The following is a 16,657-nucleotide window of genomic DNA, read 5'->3' on the forward strand; positions in this document are numbered from 1 at the left end:
CCATACCAGCAGGAGTGATGTAAGATCCATCTGTTTACCCCCGGTTCACCTGTGAATTCTTACCGTTTGCCATCTGTGTATCTGGAGGAAATTATACCCTACCTAATGCTTAGCTTAGAAAGAATCTGAATCATTCAAAGTTGGATGAAAGGTACCATGTAAATAAAACATATACATGAATAGATTTCATAAATGCTATTAATGTAATAAAAGATTATTTTTGAATAATAAATATGATTATTAAGTGGTACTATGCCTTGTGTGTGATTAACCTTAGGAAAATGTACAGTTCATGGTATACAGAGAAATTCTGAAGCCAGATCTAATCTGTGTTTATCCACCAGAGATCAAGGAATAACAAACTGTTCCCTTGATTAAAGTTAAACAATACTCAGCAGAAACCAGAGAACTCCTCTGGGAGGGTGTGTAAGTACACAAACACACTTTGCTTCCCGTCACTGTTTCATTGAATGTAAATTGAATTTTATCCTACTGCCTGACAATCAAAAGGGTTCAGAACCCTTTTGGAGAAGGAACAAAGCTGTCAATCACATTTTTTGAATACAGAGTTTTCTTAAAGTAGATTTCATCTTTTGCCATATTTTTCACTACACATTTTTTTTTCAAATTCAAATGGAATTAAAACCATACATACTATTTTTGCAACTTTCTTGTGTTACTTACTATATATGCTAGGCAGAATAATGGTCCCCAAAGATGCCCATGTTCTAATGTCCATAACCTGTGAACAGGTTAGGTTAATGGCAAAGGGGAATTAAAGTTGCTAGTCAACTAACCTTAAGATAGGGAGATTATCCTGGTTATCTGAGTGGTTATCACAAGCATCTTTAAAAGTAGAAGAGTGGGGAGGATCCCTGGGTGGCTCAGGGCTCCCTGCCTTTGGCCCAGGGCGTGATCCTGGAGTCCTGGGATTGAGTCTTGCATCGGGCTCCCTGCATGGAGCCTGCTTCTCCCTCTGCCTGTGTCTCTGCCTCTCTCTATCATGAATAAATTAATTAAAAAAAAAAAAGTAGAAAAGGGGGGATCCCTGGGTGGCTCAGCGGTTTGGCGCCTGCCTTCGGCCCAGGGCGTGATCCTAGAGACCCGGGATCGAGTCCCACGTCGGGCTCCCTGCATGGAGCCTGCTTCTCCCTCTGCCTGTATCTCTGTCTCTCTCTCCCTCTCTCTGTGTATCTCATGAATGAATAAATAAAATCTTTAAAAATATTAAAAAATTAAAAAGTAGAAGAGGAATGCAGGAGTCTCAGATAAAGAGATGTGCTGATGGAAGCGTAGTCAGAGACTGCTTGCTTTGAAGATGGGAAGGTGGGGAGCATAAGCCAAAGAATGTGGATGGCCTCTAGAAGTTGGAAAAGGCAAAGAAACAGATTTTCTCCTAGAGCCTCCAGAAAAGAATGCAACCCTGCGGATACCCTGATTTTAGCCCAGTGAAACTTGTGTCCTACTTTTAACCTAAAGAACTGCAAATCAATAAATTTGTGTTATTTTAAGCCACTAAATTTGTAGCAATTGGTTAAATAGCAATAGAAATCTAATATACGGGATCCCTGGGTGGCGCAGTGGTTTGGCGCCTGCCTTTGGCCCAGGGCGCGATCCTGGAGACCCAGGATCGAATCCCACGTCGGTCTCCCGGTGCATGGAGCCTGCTTCTCCCTCTGCCTGTGTCTCTGCCTCTCTCTCTCTCTGTGTGACTATCATAAATAAATAAAAAAAAAAATTTTAAAAAAAAAAAAAAAAAAAAAAAAAAAAAAAAAAAAAAGAAATCTAATATACTAATTCAGATATCTTTCTGTTTCAGTATTTACAAATCTATCTTATTTTGTTTTAATGGTATTTAATATGGTTGACTTCTTCCCAGAAGACAGGTCTGCCTAAGACTCAAACAGCAATGAAAAAAAGAGAAATGACTGCTAAGGAAACATAACTAAAAAAGAATACTACAGCTAAATGTGGGAAGCTTGTGTTATAGTTTTATCATACTTAAATATAAGTGGCACTTACCAACTCTATTTAACCTAACATTCTTTCTCAATTATGTATCCATAAGAAAAAGTAAACTGAAATTTTTGTTTTTCTAATACTTTTATGATCCTCTAGCAAGGAAATCTTTCAGATTTTCCTTAAGCACTCAAATAGCACTTAAATTTCCTTATGCTATCTCATTGCTTCACATTTTTATATATAAAATTGTCTAATCACGGGGTTTCTTCTGGGGATTTTCTCTCCAGGTGAACTTTAAAATTCTCACTCTACGTTCCTTTGGGAGACAGAATTCCCTAAATTCTGCTGCTTTTCTTCTGTTACAGTAACTTTCCTTCACAGGCCTTTGTCATATTAACTAGCTCTGATAAAGAAACTAAGGAGCAGCCCCCGTGGCTCAGCGGTTTAGCGCAGCCTTCAGCCCAGGGCGTGATCTTGGAGAGCCGGGATCGAGTCCCACATTGGGCTTCCTGCATGGAGCCTGCCTCTCTGCCTGTGTCCCTGCCGCTCTCTCTCGCTCTCTCGCTCTCTCTCTCTGTGTGTGTCTCTCATGAATAAATAAAATATTAAAAAAAAAAAAGGAAAGAAACTGTGTGATGGTGTACAGTCAAAAATGTGGGGTCCTCTTTTGCCATGTATGGCCTTTCCAGGAATCAGACATTTGTAAAATGAACAAAATAGACTCAAGCATCCCCTCCAGCTATTAAGTTCTATGAGTCACAGACAAAGCTAGATTCATTTTAAAGTATGCCATTCTACACTTCAAATTATCTCCTTTATGCTGAAATGTAAAGCAATTAAATTCTCAGATGGCCCTTTAAAACAAAAAGTAAACCTTGGTTCTTAACAATTTGACTCCACTTTTAGATCCCATTAGAAACATACCCTCCTGCTACATTTAATAGAGAAGCAGGCTCCATGCAGGGAGCCAGACACGAGACTCGATCCCAGGTCTCCAGGATCACACCCTGGGCTGCAGGCAGCACTAAACCGCGGCGCCACCAGGGCTGCCCATATCCACATCATTTTAAAGATCAAAAAATTCTGAATTCTAAAACATACATTGCCTCAAGGGCTTCAAGGAAGGCACTAGGAACTGGTATTCTACTTTTTTTTTTTTTTTAAGATTTATTTATTTATTTATTTATTTATTTATTTATTTATTTGAGAGAGAGAGCGAGCTTGAGCAGGGAGGACAGAAGGAGAGAGAGATAATCCTGACAGAGACTATCTGATGTGTGCCAAGTCCAACATGGAGCTTAATCCCAGGACCCCAAGATCATAACCTGAGCCGACATCAAGAGTCAGATGCTTAACCCACTAAGTCACCCAGGCACCCCAGGAACTTGTACCCTAAAACAATGATCATTTTTGGTAGGAGTCCCCAACTTTTAACTATCTTATATACCTCCTTTAGTTTCTTTTATGTACTTTTAACATCAACTTCATTTTGAAGAGTATTCTAGAAAGTTGCATGGCTTATAAGACATTCTGTAGGCGCTTTAACAATGTATTCCAATGATGATAAAATTTACATCTGTCTCAAAAGTCTTATATCTATTTTATGGCAAATATATATACAATGCCCAAATTAATTTTGCAAGGAGTATCCTGCCTGCAAATACTCACCTGTCTCATGTTCTCAGTGGAAGAAGGCAGCCAATTTAATTTCATACAAGGCTGCCAATTTGATAGGAGAGAGAGGTAAATAAATGAGAGAGGTGCATTGTCCTAAAACAGATGTCAGTGAGAAATCCTAGAGGACCTAGAATATAGGAGTATAAAGTTCAGAAAAAATGTCTCAGCTATTAATATGAACTTGGGAAGGCATATGGATAACATGTGAAATCAAGACAATGCATACCACTGCGTGTTTTTTGTTTTTTGTTTTTTTTAAGATTCCTGAGACACACAAAGGGAGAGCCAGAGAAATAGGCAGAGAGAGAAGCAGGTTCCCCACAAGGAGCCTGATGAGGGACTCGGTCCTGTACCCTGGGATCACACCCTAAGCTGAAGGTAGACACTCAACTGCTGAGCCACTCAGGCGTCCCACCACTGGGTGTGTATTAAGAGAAAGGAAAGGAATGGGACCAAGCTGAAAGGGGTTCCTGCACCTAGAGGTTGGTTAGGATGAGGAACAAGCAATAACAACGGAGTGAGAAGTGACCTGAGAAGTGGAAGAAACATAAGTCTATGTGGGCACATAAAAACAAAGCAGCATTTCCAGGAGAAAGGCCTCATCAATTAGGTCAATGCAGCCAGGATCTGATAGGATGGGAGCCGAAAAGTATCCAGTGGGCATGCCAACATATATCAATTCTGAGCGAGGTCAGTTTCAGTGGTGGTCGGGACTGAAAACCAGGTTGGAGTGGGTTGACTACAAATGGGAGGTGAGCACAAGACAATTAAGTTCGTGTAAAGAATTCTTTTGAAAACATTGTCAAAATGACAGAGAATGGAGCAATAACCAAAGAAGAATGTGAAGATAAAGGGTGTGTTTTTTGTATATGCAGGATAGGGTAGATGAGAGATAGCTGAACATGTTTGCATTGACAAAACACCAACCCTGGAGGCAAGGAGACAGAGGGAAGAACGAAAGTCCTGGACAAAGTGAGAGGACGGCATCTGGAACACGTGTTTTGGGACTGATCTTTCACAAGAGGAAGGGTCTACATTTTAATAAGGAGACAGATCTAGATTACAGATACACAGATACAGCTACAGATATAGACAGGGGTGGCAAGAGTAAGAGTCTCACATAATGGCATCTGTGACTAGCACTTCACAGTATACGTGCACTGTGTATTCTAATCTCACTTCTAGCTCCAGTCATTTGTTTATTTTATCTTGCTATATTATACATTTTTGTAAACTGCTTTAAATCCTTTTAGGACAAAGCAGAATAAAAATTTTTTAAAATTTAATGTGGAAAAGAAATGTGCTAGTGGACTATTCTCTCACATGCACAAAGAAAATTAAATCATGTAAGATTCTATTTGTTCGTCTCTAGTAAACTTTATTTTCTGGATTAAGTCCTTTTCTTTTAATGATTTAGTGAAAGATGAATTTGTAATATGTTAAGTACAGTAACTTTCAAATGCTGAAATTTAAAAAACTAACACTACATGTATTTTTTCACCTATTAAGGTGTAGATATGCCAGTCTAAAATTTATATGAAAACCAAAAATATCTTATTCTCTATTATAGCCCAGCTGCTTAACATAGTCCTGATATATAACAGGTACTCAATAAATATCTGTATAGCCTAGGCCAACATAAATAAGTGAATTTCTGTCCTTAAGTTTACACGCTATCATGTTCTGTCTTTCTGACTAGCATGAGAACTCTCTAGAGACAGCACCCTCAAAGCATAGAAAAAGCCAGAAAAGCTGAGCACTTCCAGTCTTATTCTCTGGTCTCACTAGTTTAAAATAGGTATATTGATTAAAACAACTGCAATAATTATAGCTGTAAGAGTAATGATGACTATAAATTAGAATGACAAGACATTAAGATAAAAGGACAATGAAATAGTAAGTTGTATTGCATTTTGTATCCACTGCAAAATTTTAAAATTGCAGGCACTTACTTTCTTTAAAGTTTGTATAGGCTTCATTGTATAAAAATGTGTAACCAGGGGCACCTAGGTAGCTCAGTTGGTTGAGTGGCCGACTCTTGGTTTTGGCTCCTGTCATGACCTCAGGGGCCTCGGATCAAGCCCCCCAGTCAGCTTCCCACTCAGCAAGGAGTCTGTGGATTCTCTCTCTCTCTCAATCTCTCTCTCCCTCTCATACACACACACACACAAGCTCTCTCCCTTTCTCTCTCAAATAAATATCTTCAAAAATTTTTTTAAAGTCATAAATCCGAGCTTATACTATGAACACAGTAAACAATAATTTAAGACACTATGGTATTTTACACATAGTAAATGCTCAATGAATATTTTCTTTTAGAGAGTCAATATATTTATACATGGATCAAGGCAACTTATGACTCAAACACCTGACTTACCAACTAATCAATATACTAACAACTGTTACTTCCTGGATATCCCACCACCAAAGCCTTTACCAACCACTAATGAAGGTTGAGGAACACTCACCTGGCACTATAGCCTTGACAAACCAACCATCAAAGTGACAAAGCCACTTCAAATCCCAACCCTCTCAGCCCTAAGTGCAACACAGAAGGCAATGCCTGATACTACTATGGGAGCTGACTAGCCCCTTAAATACTGACCTAGAGTTCAAGAATTCTGTAAATTAATGCACTGAATAAAGTCATTCAGGAGGCTGGCCTAGAAAAGCACTTATTATTTATAATGTTGTTACTAATGGGATAATGCACTCACTAAGTCATTTTTTTTTTTTTCACTAAGTCATTGATTCAAAATATAAACTCCTGGAGGTCAGAAATTATGACTTATTCATTGGTATATTCTTGTAACCATAGTAACCTCTAGGTACAAGCAGGCTACATTTAAGTGAGTAGTCAGTGAAAGATGGCGCTTGATCTTAAATTCCAATCCATGGGTTTCCAAATGATGTAGATTTCCAGCATCTGTAATAAAAGTCAGTATTGGACACAAAAGGAAAATGTCTACTTATAACAGAAACTCATAATTTGCTAATGGTATTTCCTAACAATGAAGATGCTTTTATTTCATGTCAGATCATAAATGTTATACAACCCAGGAAAGAATACTCTTTCTACTTAGTCGGTGAAGACAGTTTTTGGTGCCATCAGGGTCACTAACACTGCAGTCTCTTTCTTATGGCCCACTAATTTCACCCCGAAAACTACTACAATTGTGCTCTTCTGATTGTGAAACTCCTCTAAAATGGGTATTATCCACAGGGCGATGGGAGTTAAACATAGTAAAATATATGCCCAGCAATCCCCATTTAGCTCCTTTTTGTATCCGCTGCAAAATTTTTAAAATACATTTTTCCAGATTAGTAAAATCCTCATGAAACATTTTGATGGATGTTATAATACTAGGAATTGAATTTCAAATTCTCAGGTACTGCAACAATTTTTGTCTGTTATAATATGATAATCTCTGATACAAATTGTTCAAAACATTCCTTTAATATTTGCTACTGTTCTCTCATTTAAATGGCCACATTTCTTTTTTAAATAAGGCAATATTACAGAAATACAGTTAGAGTATGTTGGCTTATGTTACCAATCAAAAACAACTAGTGTTTAAGGTCATCACAGGGCCACATAACTAAACAGGGAGTATACATGCTAAAAAATAGTGTTCTAGAGATACAAGTTTCACTTCTTTTGAAAGTGCTAGTAACAAGTATTCTTGATTAGGAATGAAAGATTATTTAACTCATTTAAATACTGTGGTTATATTAAGGATCAGCTGTTAAATTTACTATTTACTATTCAAACCATATAACACAGCTCACCATGTTTACTTATTAATACCTATTTAACAGAGAATTAGATTTTCTTTGAGCAATAACTAGGACACCTGCAGTCACAGTATAAATTCAGTTTTACCACACTGTAATAAAATGTAACCAAGCCAAACTTTAAAAAGTGTTAATGACCACATGGCATCTGTGGTAATTCTGTATCTGAGTCACTCCATCCAAATCCCTTCTAGGACTCTATGATATACTCTGTTCCCCTATCCTTTGAGGTCATGTTTGCATTCCCCAAGGGTCTCTAGAATTTTAATTCCTCTGCAGACTTTCAAGGAGTATTCCTCAGTTAAGAAAGCATTTTCCCAGGTGCACGACTCAAACAGTAAAGTAAAACTGACTAAATAATTCGTCTGTCTCCTCTCCTTAGAAAAGCTTTACATTGTGGAGCTGCACTGGTACATTCTTTTCCTATTGCAGAAAGAAAAGAATTATTTTCCCAGAGCCAACTACTTTAAGACTAGAAAGTAAAATAAAGCACACTGGAAGAGAGCCCTAATTATAAATAAAAATTTTATTTTTAAATTTGTTGTTTAATTATATAAAAGTTAAATTAGAATGGAATCAAAATTTAAAAATTTCAAGTGTTAGTTTCACAAACTATCTTAATTACACAGAAATCTGTAAAAGTAAATAATGAACAAATCCATGTACCTACCCGTTAAGTTTTAACATGTTAACAAATTTGCTTCAGCTGTTTTTATTTTATTTTTATTTATTTATTTATTTTTTTATGATAGTCACACAGAGAGAGAGAGGCAGAGACACAGGCAGAGGGAGAAGCAGGCTCCATGCACCGGGAGCCCGACGTGGGATTCGATCCCAGGTCTCCGGGATCGCACCCTGGGTCAAAGGCAGGCGCCAAACCGCTGCGCCACACAGGGATCCTGCTTCAGCTGTTTTTAAAATGGAAAGTTACACATATTTCTGAAAAAGCTCCATCCAAACCTATCTCCCAGAGTTAGCCACTATTTATAAAGTTAATGTGTTTCATTTCCATAAAAGTTCTTATATTTTTATGTATTTTCATTAGATACATATGTACCCATAAGCAATATAAGCTATATTCTTTTAAAACTACATAAATGCGGACACCTGGGTGGCTGAGTATTTGAGCGTCTGCCTGCCACTCAGGATGTGATCCTGGGGTCCTGGGATCGAGTCCTGCGATCGAGTCCTGCATCAGGCTCCCTTCGAGGAGCCTGCTTCTCCCTCTGCCTGTGTCTCTGCCTCTCTGTATCTCTCATGAATAAATAAGTGAAATCTTTAATAAATAAATAATAAATAAAACTACATAAATGCATCATATCATAGACATTCTTTGGCAACTTGCTTCTTCACTCAATATTATGCTCTTGAGATGTATCCACATTGATAAGTATAGATCTAGTTCCTATTTTCACTAGGGGATAGTATTTCATTGCATGAATAAACCATAGTTTATCCATTTCCCTACTAAAGTACAGCTGGATTCTTCTACTTTATTGCTATTTTAAGAGTTGCTATAATCATCTTTGTTGCATATTTGCTTGAGCAATTGCCCTTAGTTAAGAATTCAGCTCAACAAAAATTTAGGTTGCAGAATAACCCTGTAATCAAAGTTATCCATCTAGATGCCATTATTGGGTCTAACCACCACCTTCCTAATAGGGAGATCATGTGAAATAAAGAACAAAAGAAAAAACAAGTGTGTGTATATATATATATATATAAACAGTAATGAGGACTATAAAGAACAAAATTCATTTTTTTATACAGTAATTTTTATTTAATAAATTTTATTTAAATTATATGTAAAAGGAAACCAGGAGTTGATTAATTTGTGAAATCAACGAGACTAAAGCTGATCTCTGTGAGCATAATTCACTGGTGGCCAAGTGAAACTCTACAAAACAGCCCCAGCCTTTTCCTCATAGGAGTTGAGAGAACTGTACATTTTTTATTCAAAAAAGAAGTCTCTATTAAAGAGCAATTCTATGAGAGCCCAAACAAGTTCTCATTATTTCACTGATTTAAATATTTTTGCCTACTCATGTGGATCAATTAGTTCAGCTACTTTACCAATTTCTCAGCTAATTTACCAATTGTGCGATGCAGCAGCAAACATCAAGACATAATGTAAAGACAGTACCATGACATTTATAGAAGAAAATAAATGTAAGACTCAAAGAACCATGTCAAAGTCTGTTAAAATTTGTGGTTACTGTGCATTTTCTTAAGGACTGATAACCTACAAAACCTACTATTTATTACTGATGACCGAATTATCTAATTATCAACAGAGAAGAGTGACAAGAAAAAAAAAACTGGGTTTAAAAAAAAAAAAAAAAAAGGCAGGAACGTCTGCCTTGGGCTCAGGGCACGATTCTGCGGTCAGGGATTGAATCCCAGATTCCACTCCTTTCAGGGAGCCTGCTTCTCCCTCTGCCTGTGTCTCTGCTTCTGTGTGCGTGTCTCTCATGAATAAATAAAATTTTTTTAAAAAGCACTGCAAGTAAAATCTCTAATACAGTTGGAGTATGTGCTAGGTTTAATTCTACAAAGTTATGAAAAGGCTAAATCATCTAGAAGTAAAATCCTCACAGCACTCTGAGTCTGAGAAAGGGGCTCAACCTCATACTACATAAAAGCGGGCCTTCTTTTACACCACCTCAAAAATCACCAGTCTTCACCTTCCTTCGTAGTTTTTTAACTCATACCTTACCTAGTGTCATATTAATACAAAATCATGAAAAGTTTTTTTTACAAGTCAATCATATTCTTTGGAAATACCTTTAAAATGGACCCAGCAGTACTGCATTAAACCCATGTTTTTCATAAAAAGGTAGAAGATTAATAGTCCTTTTTCCATCTAATCACACAAAACTGAAATCCGTTCTCAGTGAAGTTCTTAACACACTCTGTATCTTTAACAGTCAAAATGCCCAAAGTTAAGTGTCTCAAAAGACAACCTAAACTCTGAGGGCTGAAATCTGGACAGAAGAGCTATTCCAGTTCACATTGCTTCACTATACTTAAAAAAATAAGAGGCTTACCTGATGCAACTCAAACCGCCCCCAAAATGACCCATTTGGTACTTTATTTTCTGGATCGTTATCTTTTCAAATAATAATATTGTGAAACAGCTTTGAATCTTTTTGCTATAACTATGAACCCTAAATATGCCAATACTACCCATACTTAATAAACTAAGCAATAAATTTAAACTCGGTATAGATTCTAAAAGCATCTCTTCCACATTAAAATACCCCTTTATTGAATACCAAAGTTACTACGAACCAACCGAGAAACTATTTTCCGTAAGTATTAAGTCAATGTATCAAAAAACTATCTGGATACTATCCCTTGAATTTAAAAAGTGCATTATAGTTCTTTTCTAAAAAATATTCAGTTCTCTTTCCCATTTAGAAAACAGGGAGTCAGTGTGGGACATGAGACAGGAGAAGAAGAAATAATCATAAAAATAGGTAACATGTACTGAATGAATATCTACCACCGCCAGGCACGGCAATAAATAGATGAACCATTCAATGTAAAGGTGCTGTTATCAGGAAAGTACTTCAATCTTGAGTCTAGAAATCAGAAAATAATTTAGAGAAGTTAAGCAACTTTCTCCAAGTCAAAGAATAAGTAGATGTGATGTAAGGTCTGTCCAAATCCGAAGCCTAAGCTTATGTTCTTAAAATTAAAATACGGCAGTATACTACAAAAGCAAATTTTTATTTTTTTTTATTTTTTTAAGGATTTTATTTATTCATGAGAAACAGAGACAGAGAGAGAGAGAGAGAGGCAGAGACACAGGCAGAGGGAGAAGCAGGCTCCACGCAGGGAGCCCGACGGGGGACTCGATCCCGGGTCTCCAGGGTCACGCCCCGGGTCCAAGGCGCGCTCAACCGCTGAGCCACCCGGGCTGCCCCCAAAGCAAATTTTTCACTGCTTTAAATTCTTTAGGTGCTCAAGAACTCAAAGGTCCAGTGGTCACTCCGAATCATTCATAGTCATGTATGAACTAGGGAGAAAAGCTGGACCCATAACCTCGGTGACTTGATACCTGTCCGGAATGAACACACGTCCCACAATCTTACTCTTTAGAGCCTTTCAAAGAACATCTGCAGCCACCAACAAGCCCAAAGGCAAGAGACTAAAAGCTGTGTGTCTGCGCTTAACAGTTCTTTCCTCCTCCGTCCTGGATGCGCCGCTCCGGCCGGGTGCTTTCCTGTGCCCTCGCCGCCCGAGCCCCGAGCCCCGAGCAGGAGTGCGCGGCGCTGGCGCCGACCTGTGGGTGCTCGTCCCCAGAGCGGCCCCAGTTACCCCACGGACCAGCCAACCCCGGGGGGCAGGACCACTTCCTAATGACCGAGCTCTGCTCCTCTCCCGCCTTCGCTCCTCATCAAGAACTTCTCCCCTCCCAATGGCTCACCTGGCACGCCAGAGGACTTGGTTAAACTACGAACTCTCGGTATCGAGGTCCTTTTCTCCTTCTGCGACCGCCCTTTCAAGCCACCGAAACCCCCAGGCCAGGCCCCCCCCGCCCCCGCGGTCCGCATGCTGGGGCACTCACCGAGGCTCAGGGCCAGGGGCTCCGGGTCGTGCGCGGGGCGCCCCGGGGGGGCCCCTCAATACCTCCTCGGGAGCGCGGGGAGCAAAGGCAGCGAGGGGGGAGGCGGGGGGGGGCGCCCAACAATTTCCCGCCGCGGAGCCCGTGCAGCAGCGCCCCGGCTGGGGCCGGAGCAGAGGGGCCGAGTGGAGAGCCGGCGCGGGACAGGGGGCCGCGTCGGTGCCCGTGGGCGGGCAGGCGCCGTCCGTCCGTCCGTCGGTCTGTCGGTCGGACGCAGGCTTTTTGGAAGACGCGGGCGCCGTCTCCGCGGGTCCCCAGGCGCGCTCCCCGGGCCTCGGCCCGCGCCTCCGCCCCTCCCTCCGCCCCCGGCCTCCCGCACACCGAAGAGCCGGGCGGGCCAGCCCTGCGAGGCCGAGGGCCGCCCAGAGACGCGCCCGCGCTCACCTGACGCTCCACCGGCAGCACCGCGGTCTGCGCCCGGCGCGAGCGCCTCAGCCCAGCGGGTCCCCGAGATCAGCTGATTCACGGGGGGCGGGGCCTCGGGCGGCGGGGCGGCGAGCTCGCGTGAGGGCGGGCGGGGATACCCCGAGTAGGCGGGGCCACACGCCGACGGCGTCTGATAGCGATCAAAATTATCCGGGAGGCCTCCGGCGCTGCGGGCTCGGTCCTCCGCGGTGCTGCCCCTCCCTCAGGACGGGGCGGAGCCACCAGCCCTAAAACGCGCTTGGGCGGTGACGTAACACGGAGTCGCCGGGGCCTAACTACCCGAGAGCTTCCATGGTAACGGGTGGCGATGAAAGTAATTGCGAGCTGCAGGCGTTCTGCTGCCACCCCAGACTGCGGAAGTCAGAAGGATAAGTTCGCTACCCATTCGGGGAAAAGGCTAAATGGTCTGCAAACTGCGTCTGTGGAGTCTACGCTACCGGTAGTCGCTTCTGCCCCCCGCGAATGACGTCATCGCCGAGCGGCGCCCGTGGGTCCTAGTGCCCCCACTGTTTTGACTTGGTTGCAACCCCAAAAGGTGGGATGTGGTTGGAGGAAATGCATCGGTACCTCTTGAGATTCCCCATAGGGTTGCCCAGCGTACAATCTGCGTAAAACTAGTTTACGTGTTCGGCGCGCAGTTTCGCGACAGTCTGCTGGGCGCAGCCACAGCCCCTCCTCGACCGGGCTCGCAGCCGGAGAGTCCTCCCGGGAGGATTTTCCGGAGCCGCCACCCTCGGCGCAGGGTGGGTGCGAGCTCCGTGCTGGTAGGAACCGGGCCATCCCTGGGCCTCTATTCAGGCCACGAGAGACAGAGATGCAGGCAAGGTGTGAAGTTCCTGTGCACAAATGGGTGTATCCCGTTCACCCTGAGCCCCATCGCTTCCTTGATTCTCCACCCACCTGCAAATGCAAAATCGTTGGGTCCGCAACAATTCAGCCAACTTTGTCCACTCTTGCACCAGTGCTTCGGACGACGGAACCTCGAGAATTGGCAGCAACGCAAACCACAGGTGCAAAGGACTTGCAGGCGGCCAGGCAATCTTGCTAAGCCTGCAAACAGCCCTTTAATACACAACTACTGGGAATTCCTACTTTTCCCATCGCCTGTTATTCACAACCTACACACATTGGTAACTGAACTCTTCCTACCCACCCCACCCTCCCTTGGTAGACAGGCTTTTGTTTGTTTTTTTAAACATTTTATTTATTAGTGAGAGACACAGAGAGAGGCAGAGGGAGAAGCAGGCTCCGTGCAGGGAGCCCGAGAGCCCGACGTGGGACCCGATCCCGAGTCTCCAGGGTCACGCTCTGGGCCAAAGGCAGGCGCTGAACCCCTGAGCCACCCGGCCTGCCCAGTAGACAGTTTTTAAAATAAAAATTTTAAAACTGCCTCCTACTTTTCTGGGGAAAGCGCTACCACTTGGGATACATTTCCCTGACTCCCACCAGCCACTCTTACAAAAGCTACCCGCCCTAGCCTTCCTTTCCTTCTCCCTCTTTCTCTTTAGAAGAGCTGTTCTGCGCTCTCAAAATTTATCCCTCCACCTGAATTCAGGATCCCTTCCAATCCCCTAGGGGATTTGCTCCATTACTTATCCCTTCCCTTTTGTTTATTTTCAATCTTTGCTTTTATTACTCCTACTCCTCGGGATATAAGCCTGTTCCTGCCTTTTGCCTCTTTAATGTCTTTTTCTTCTGTTCTTTTAGTTTGCAGCCTAATTTTTTAAGATTTTATTTATTTATTCATGAAAGACACACACAGAGAGAGGCAGAGACACAGGCAGAGGGAGAAACAGGCTCCATGCAGGGAGCCCGGCATAGGACTTGATCCTGGGACTCCGGGGTCATGACCTGAGCTGAAGGCAGATGGTCAACCCCTGAGCCACCCAGGCATCCCTCTCCCTCTACTTTCTGACCTCCCAATCTTTCTCATCTCAATCTGCAATCTCTTTTTCAGGTCTAATGAAACTAGTAGTCACCTAATTTTGGAACCTAGTGAGATAGACTGAGAATGGAATGAACCATTCTGTGCAACTAGAAAGAAAGAATAAATGTATTGATATGGAATGCTCTAGAAGTTAGTTCTTAAAAGAAAAAAAAAGGTAAATGCTGAGTCATGTTTATTATATTCTACCAATTGTATGTTACAATGTGTGTTTGAGAGAGAGAAATATATATCCTTGTCTTTGTGTTTACATATGTGAGCTCTGAAAGGATATGTTAAAAGGTGACTGACCCTGGGGAAGAGAATTAGGAACCGTGGGAGGAAAACTCACTTTTCACTCTATGGCATATTGCGTTGTTTAAACTTATAACTTGGGCAGCCCGGGTGGCTCAGCGGTTTAGCGCCTGCCTTCAGCCCAGGGCATGATCCTGCAGGCCCGGGATCGAGTCCCATGTCAGGCTCCCTGCATGGAGCCTGCTTCTCCCTCTGCCTGTATCTCTGCCTCTTTCTCTCTCTGTGTATCTCTTATGAATAAATAAATAAAATCTTTAAAAAAATAAACATAACTTTACAAATCTGGTTTTAATATACTTTTTTACTTATTTAAAAAACTTTTAAATGTGAAAAAACTTATTTTCAGTCTTCCTTTCCCATGTTTCCTCCTTGACTTATGGGACACACTCCTTCTGGGTTTTCCCCCTATTCCTTCAGACCTTTCCTTTGCCTTTTCAGACTCTTTGTTTAACCTGTCCCTTAAATTCTTGGACTGAATAAGTATTTATTGCATGCTTATTATTTGCCAAACACTTTTCTAGGCACTAGACAAACATGATAATGAACAAAACAGACAAGGGTCTCTGCTCTAATGAAACATGCACTCTGGTAGTGTGAAGATAGTCTCCAGAGGTGGCAGCCATCAATTCTTCCCTCCATGTATACAAATGCCACTCTTGACATCAAGACATGGAGTCTATTTCCTCTTCATCTGAGTATGAGCTAGGTTTGTGATTTTTTTTTTTTTTAACTAAAAGATTGTGGCAGAAATGAAGTTCTGGGGCTGCTGAATCAAGGCCTTAGAAAGATCTGGAGATTTCCACATCCCCTCTGAGAAGCCAGCTGCCATGCTCTAAAGAAGCTTCAAGTATACTACAGGTTGATAAAAGACAACATGAAGAGTTAGGCCACATGGAAGAGCATTAAGTGCCAAAACATAAGCAGAGCCTTCTGGGACCTTCCAGGCCAATCCAGTTACTGGCTGAATGCAGTTGAGTGATACCAGCCAGTGCTAAGAGGAACAGAAAACAGCCTAGGCAAGCCCTGTCTGAATTCCTGACCCAAATTCCCCCCAAATAATAAATTGTTGCTTTTAACCACTAAGTTTTGGGGTGATTGGTTATGCAGCAATGCCTGAAACAAGTGGGAAGAGTGAGAGCTAAAAAACAATATTGTGGTGACTGACTGGGCTATAAAGAGGCAAAAAATGGAAACAGTCAATAAAACTAAAAGGCATCCTATGGAATGTGAGAAGGTATTTGTAAATATCAGATAAAGGGCTAGTATCCAAAATATAAAGAGCTATCAGACTCGACACTCAAAACACTAAAAATCCAGTCAAGTAATGGGCAGAAGACATGAACAGACATTTATCCAAAGAAGACAGACAAATGGCCCCAGACACATGAAAAAATGCTCAACATCACTCATCATCAGGGAAATACAAATCAAAACCACAGTGAAATACTACCTCACACCACTTAGAATAGCTAAAATTAACAACTCAGGGAACAAAAGATGTTGGCAAGGATGCAGAGAACAGGGAATCCTCTTGCACTGTTGATGGGAATGCAAGCTGGTGCAGCCACTCTGGAAAACAGTATGGAGTTTCCTCAAAAAGTTAAAAATAATGAGCCCTGGGTGTTATTCTATAAGTTGGCAAATTGCACACCAATAAAAAATAAATTTATAAAAAAAAGTTAAAATAGAACTATTTTATGACCCAGTAATTACACTACTAGGTATTTATCCAAAGGACACAAAGTAGTGATTTGAAGGGACACATGCACTCCAATGTTTGTAGCAGCAGTGTCTATAAATAGCCAAATTATGGAAAGAGCCCAGATGTCCATCAACAGATGAATGGATAAAGAAGATGTGGGATGTGTGTGGTATGTGTGTGTGTGTGTGTGTGTGTGTGTAAAATATTACTCAGCCATCAAAAAGAA

At 41.7% G+C, this 16,657-nt stretch overlaps 1 protein-coding gene across 4 annotated transcripts in view; it reads right to left on the reverse strand.

Moving 5' to 3' along the window:
• ALS2 (alsin Rho guanine nucleotide exchange factor ALS2) overlaps nucleotides 1-12,588 on the reverse strand; it is a 70,801-nt gene extending 58,213 nt beyond the window's left edge. Inside the window, exon 1 of one of the 4 annotated variants that reach the window (XR_007408906.1) lies at nucleotides 12,449-12,588. The gene's annotated coding sequence lies outside the window, so the exon portion shown is untranslated. Of the gene's footprint in view, nucleotides 1-12,007; nucleotides 12,206-12,448 lie in introns of those variants that run through there. The other 3 variants (XM_049106642.1, XM_035710723.2, XM_049106641.1) reach the window with 3 other exon arrangements.
• Nucleotides 12,589-16,657: the final 4,069 nt, after the last annotated feature.

The sequence above is a fragment of the Canis lupus genome, chromosome 37 (genome assembly GCF_003254725.2).
Source record: "Canis lupus dingo isolate Sandy chromosome 37, ASM325472v2, whole genome shotgun sequence".
Classification (NCBI taxonomy): Eukaryota; Metazoa; Chordata; class Mammalia; order Carnivora; family Canidae; genus Canis; species Canis lupus.